Genomic DNA, 6,341 nt, shown 5'->3' with positions numbered 1-6,341 from the left:
TTACTTTTGTATGTTTTTTTTTCTTTTGTGTAGGAGAGTTGTTGTGTATGAAAAGTACACGGAGATTGGGTGCACCATTTTACCAATACATTCAAAACTGCAACTAATTGGCAGAATGACAGATCCCCAAGATGCTGAGAGACTAGCTACGTTGGCTAGAGCTTAACTAAATCAGTAGAATGATGGTCAGCAGACATCCTATCCTAATCCTTGTGATGATCATTTGGGGGATAATGACTTGTTAGATCCTGTTAATTGAAGGCATGCAGAGAATGTAGTTGCACCACTGAATAGAAATATAAACAAAAACTATCATTTCTAGGAGAGACTTGATTGCCAAGCTATTCAATTTGATCTTAATAATGGTGAAGATGGAATAGACTGAGATGGTCCCACTAGAGCTATTATTCCTCCACCTTTAGAACTAAGGGAAAAGTTCAATATTACTAGTACAATGATTCATCTCTTTTATCTGAAGGGGTTCTTCGGTGGACTCCTAGGAGATGATCCCAATATGTATTTCGGGAACTTTATCACTATTTACAAGTCCTTTGATAACCGGAGAGTGGGATAGAATGCTATCTGCCTGTGTTTATTTTTGGCATCTCTATCTGGGGAGGCAACATTGTGGCTTAATTAGATGACGCCCAATTCTATAACCAACTGGAGGCAATTGAAAGAATCTTTCCTAGAAAGGTTCTTTCCACCTTCCAGGAAGGTACAGTTGAGGGATGAGATCAGCAATTTTAGGCAGCTCCCAACCAAAGCTCTTTACAAAACATAGGAGATGTTTAAAAAGTAGTTGACGCTGAGGTCAAATCATAATATGATAGATATTTATCTTATGAAGACTTTTTATCGAGCATTGAAATCTATTACGAAGCCAATTGTTGATAATGCTGCAGGGGGATCATTTATGGATCTCACTTTTCAGAAACCATGGAGATGCTTGATCGAATGACCAAATAAAGTAGAGCTTGGCATACTAGGGATTCAATGGTAGAAAGCCCTACTATATCTATTGGCATGAATGTAGAACAACATAAGAAAGAGGAAGACCGCGATAAAGACATGGCACACTTAAAGACATAGATGGATTTGTTAACCAAGAACTTATTATCTGCAAAGATGGAAAAAGTAAAGCTATTACACCCAAAGGTAGAGATGATTCTGATTCAAAAGAAGAGGCTAACAATTTGAATAACCAGGGGGTTTCTAATGTAACAACCAAGAAAATAAAGGTCGAAACTACTACGACAAGACTGGTTACAAGGATAGGTTTTAAGGAAAATGGAAAGGTAAGAATGATAGGAGTGGGCTATATATACCTCCCGAAAACAGAGATAATGTTGCAACTAGCTCTGGCAAGATGTCCATGGAGGACATGATGAAGAAATTATTAAAGGGAGTTAAAGATACCAACTCTGGGGTGACTGCCATAAAGAGTAATTTTTCTTTTATAAGTTAGTTGGTAAACTCGTACTCTACCTTTATCAAGCAGTTGGAGCAACAAATAAGATAACTCTCGGCAATGTTGAATCAAGGAAAGATTGGAACATTACCAAGTGATACCATTTAAAATTTATGAAATGATGGCTCTTAAATATCTATCTCTACTAGAAGTGGTAAGGTATTGGAAAGCACTCCTGAGGGCAAGCTTGTGGTTAATATTGTAGTAGATGATACTGAAGAAGCAGATATTTATGATCCAATGGAGTCTGGGAAATTGGATGAGGAAATTGATGACGCACCATCCAACAGTCAGCAAGTTGATGAGTTAGAGAAGAATAAGAAAAAGGAGGCTAAAGTGGTGGTTACCACTCTTCTAGAACCACCCCCTCCAATTTCCCATTGGTTGAAGAAGAAGGATGATGACATAAAGTTCAGCAAATTCATGGCTATGCTTAAGTAGTTGATGATTAATCTGCCATTGGTGGAGGCATTGAAGCAAATGCCTGGGTACACAAAGTTCATGAAAGACCTCATCATGAAGAAGCGGTCAGCTAGTTTTGAGCCAATGGAAAATCTTTATTATTGTGGTGCTATTTCCACAAGGTCTCTGGTGCATAAAAAGACAAATTCGAGAGCATTTACTATCTGATGGACTATTGGACCTCTTAACTTTGCAAAAGCTCTATGTGAATTGGATGCTAGCATCAATTTGATGCTGCTAGCTATTTACAAAAAGTTGGGTTTGGGTGACCCCACACCCAGTAACATGCGACATATGATGGTGGATAGGTCGATAAAATAACCTGTTAATATTTTGTATTATGTGCTGGTGAAGATTGCTAGTTTTATATTTCCTGCGAATTTTGTCATTCTAGATTATGAGGTGGACTTCAAGGTTGCCATAATCTAGGGTTGACCTTTCCTCACAACCAGAAGTATGTTGATTGATTTATAAACTAATGAGATCTTATTTAGGGTGAATGATGAAATAGTGCAATTTGATGTGTGCTAATTAATAAAGCAGCAGAAGGAAATGGGTGTGTTTTCTATTGTGTATATCTATTATGAGGAGGATCATGAAGTACCGATTGAAGAGAAATTTATTATTGAGACATTAGCTGCCATGTTGATGAATTTTGATCAGGATGGTATAGAATATTATGAGGAGACAGTGTATGCCTTGATGGGTATGGGGTCTTACTCATATGCACCCAAGAAGTTGGATTTGGACTTAAAAAAATCATCCAAATCTACCTGCTAAGTCTTCTATTGAAGAACCACCTATCCTAGAGCTAAAAAAGTTATCCAGTCATTGAGGTATGTGTTTCTGGGCAGGGGGAATACACTACCTATTATCATTACGGCTGATCTGGGTGAGCGGTTGATAAAGCCCTCATCTATGTTCTTAAGAGATGTAAGAGGGCTATTGATTGGATGATTACAGACATCATCGGCATCCCTCTTGGTGTATGTACATATAAAATTCAGCTGGAGGAGAATTGTGTCCTGACTAGTGAGCACCAGTGTCTCTTAAAACCACCTATGCAAGAGGTGGTGAAGAAGGAGATCATCAAGTGGCTAGATGCATTAGTGGTTTATCCTATATCAGAAAGTAAGTGGGTGACTCCTGTTTAGTGCATGCCTAAGAAAGAGGGCATAATAGTGGTGGCTAATGAGAAGAGCGAGTTAATTCTACTCAGACCTGTTACTAGGTGGAGGGTATGCATGGATTACAAAAAACTCAATTTGGGGACATTGAAGGATCACTTCCCAAAGCCCTTCATGGATCAGATGCTTAACCGATTGGCTGGAAGGGGTTGATATAGTTTCTTAGATTGATATCCTTGTTACAACCAGATTTTCATTGCTTTTGAAGATCAAGATAAAACGACATTCACATGCCCCTATGGTACATTTGTTTTTAAGAGAATGCCTTTTGGGTTATATAATCCACCCGCCACTTTTCAGTGGTGCATGATGTTAATCTTTTCTGATATGGTTAAAGACACCCTAGAGGTGTTTATAGACGATTTCTCGATTGTCGGTGATTTCTTTGAGCTGTGATTACTAAATCTGAATCGGGCATTACAGCGTTGTAAAGAGTTCAACCTTGTCCATAATTGGGAAAAATGCCACTTCATAGTGAGGAAGTCATTGGGCTTAGTCATCAAATTTAATCTAAAGGCATTGAGGTAGACAAGGCAAAGGTTGAGGTAATTAAGAAATTACCCTCTCCTATCTCAGTCAAAGGGGTACACAGTTTTCTTGGTCATGCAGGGTTTTACCACAGATTCTTAAAGGATTTCTCAAAGATTGCAAACCCGCTTTCCAAAATCTTGGAGAAGGAAACAAAATTTGATTTTGATGATGACTGCAGCAAGGCCTTTGAATGCCTTAAGTTGAAGCTCGTGGAAGCTCCAATTATCGTTGCTCCTGACTGGACGAAGTTGTTTGAGATTATGTGTGATGCTAGTGGAGTGGCACTTGGAGCTGTTGTCAGACAAAAGAAAAAGAAATTGTTTCATCTGATATATTATGCTATCAAGGCCCTAAATGGGGCTCAGAAGAATTATATGGTGATGGAGCAGGAACTTCTAGCAGTGGTATGTGCTTTTGAGAAGTTTCGGGCATATTTACTAGGTACCAAAGTAGTGGTATACATTGACCACAATGCCTTGAGGTACCTAATGACAAAGAAGGATGCTAAACCGAGGTTGATCCGGTGGGTATTGCTACTTTAAGAATTCGACTTTGAGGTCAAGGATCACAAGGGATGTGAGAATCAGGAGGCTGATCACCTATCCAGACTCGAAGGTGAGCAGGCAGTAATAAATGAGCTTGAAATTAATGATTGTTTTTTGGATGAGAAAGTATTGGTTGTAGTGCTCGAAAAATTACTTTGGTATGCTGACTTCGCAAACTATGTGGTAAGTGAAGTAATTTCAAAGAATCTTTCCTTTCATCAAAGGAAAAAGTTTCTCTATGATGTGAAATATTATTTCTGAGATGAGCCGTATCTTTTTTGTAGTGCGAATGGTTTTGTTAGATGGTGTATTACAGAAGTGGAGATGTTGAGTGTACTGGAAACGATTCACGCTTCCTCGGTTGGAGGTCACCATGCTGGTGATCGTACTGCCAGAAAAGTGCTTCAAAATGGATACTATTAGCCCACTTTGTTAAAGGATTCTTACGAGTTAGTAAAGAGATGTGACCAGATATTAGAGGTCGAACTGTTCAATGTCCAGGGCATTGACTTTATGGGGCCCTTCGTGAGCTCATTTAGGATGAATTACATACTAGTTGTTGTTGACTATATGTCAAAATGGGTTGAGGCTGTGGCTCTGGCAGATAATGAAGGAAAGTGGGTTGTTGCATTTTTAAAGAGAAATATCTTCTCTTACTTTGGGGTACCACGTTCCATCATAAGTGATGGAGGATCACACTTTTGCAACAAGATATTCAGAGCCACCTTGGAAAAATATGGAGTCAAACAACATAAGATGGCTACTCCATACCACCTACAGACTAGTGGGCAGGTGGAGATCTCTAATTAGGAAATCAAAGTTATCCTTTCTAAGACTGTAAATTCTAGCCGAAAGGATTGGTCTAGGAAGCTGGATGATGCATTACCGGCATATCGAATGACTTTCAAGACACCCATTGGCATGTCACCATACCAATTGGTTTATGGAAAGGCATGCCATTTGCCGATTCATCTAGAGCATAAAGCATTGTGAGCACTAGAGCATCTTAATTTGAACTAGAATGAGGTAGCAAATACGAGACTGGGGAAGCTTAATGAGATGGATAAGTTTCATCTTGGAGCTTATGAGAAAGATGAACTGTACAAGGAACAAATGATGAAATACCATGATCACAGAATTAAAAAGAGGGAATTTCAAAAAGGTGACTTGGTGTTTCTATTCAACTCCAAACTCATACTGTTCCCAGGTAAACTTAAGTCCAAGTGGTCAGGCCGATTTAAATTTAATCATGTCTACTCATCTACAGTAGCTGAACTTAAAAATGATGATGGAAGTGTCTTCAAAGTCAACGGGTAAAGATTGAAACATTATATCGGTCCAAAATACTTTCTAAAGAGTATTGGTACTGTCTATCTTGATAAAGTCTGAGTAATTAAGATAACTAATTCGTGCCGCGATAATAAATCAGGCGCTAGTGGGAGGCAACCAATAGTGTGTTGTTTTCAAGCACTAGTTTGAGTTATTTTGGTGTTTATTTTGTTGTTTTGTACAAGATGGAGGGTTTGTGTAGGTGTGCAGGTCTGACAGTGCAGGAAAATAGAAGCTGAGAAAGTTTGGGGATGACCGATGGCTTACCCGATGGATCATTGAAGACTCGACGGATCGTTGTGGTAGCCATCACAGTAAATTCCAGAAACCAGGTTACTAGAAGGATCACGACAGGTTGACCAATGGGCCATTGAATAGTCAATGGACCATTAACTCAACGGTCAGTAATGTGCCCCAAGGAAAGTTCTGTCGAATGGATTGACTGGTCTCCCAACGGATCATCAATTATGCAATGGACCATCGCATAAACCATCGCACATAACCCTACTTTAGCGGGTCAGGTCGGATCAAGTTAAATCCCCTACCACTATAGGGGCCAATATTTCACCCGGTGAGGATGCTGGAGCCTCACTATACTTCACCGATGCCTTAAATGAATAAGAGGAATTGCAAGTATTTCCACTCCTTTGTACTTAAATTATATGCATTGAGGACAAAGCATTATTTTTCTTTGGGGGTGGGATGTGCTTGTACCGTGGGGGGTTATGTTGCTGATATTTTTTTACTCCCATGTTCTATCTAGGAAAATTGGCATATCTAGGTTGTTATTAAGTTGTTACTTTTTTATTTCTTGTC

General features: G+C 39.1%; 1 pseudogene; it reads left to right on the top strand.

Annotated features, from left to right (window-relative positions):
* The first annotated feature begins 2,485 nt into the window (after window positions 1-2,485).
* LOC107849055 overlaps window positions 2,486-6,341 on the top strand; it is a 68,382-nt pseudogene continuing 64,526 nt past the window's right edge.

Source organism: Capsicum annuum, chromosome 12 (assembly GCF_002878395.1).
Source record: "Capsicum annuum cultivar UCD-10X-F1 chromosome 12, UCD10Xv1.1, whole genome shotgun sequence".
Classification (NCBI taxonomy): domain Eukaryota; kingdom Viridiplantae; phylum Streptophyta; class Magnoliopsida; order Solanales; family Solanaceae; genus Capsicum; species Capsicum annuum.
Note: the sequence above shows the minus strand (reverse complement) of the source record. Positions and strands in the feature narration are given on the sequence as shown.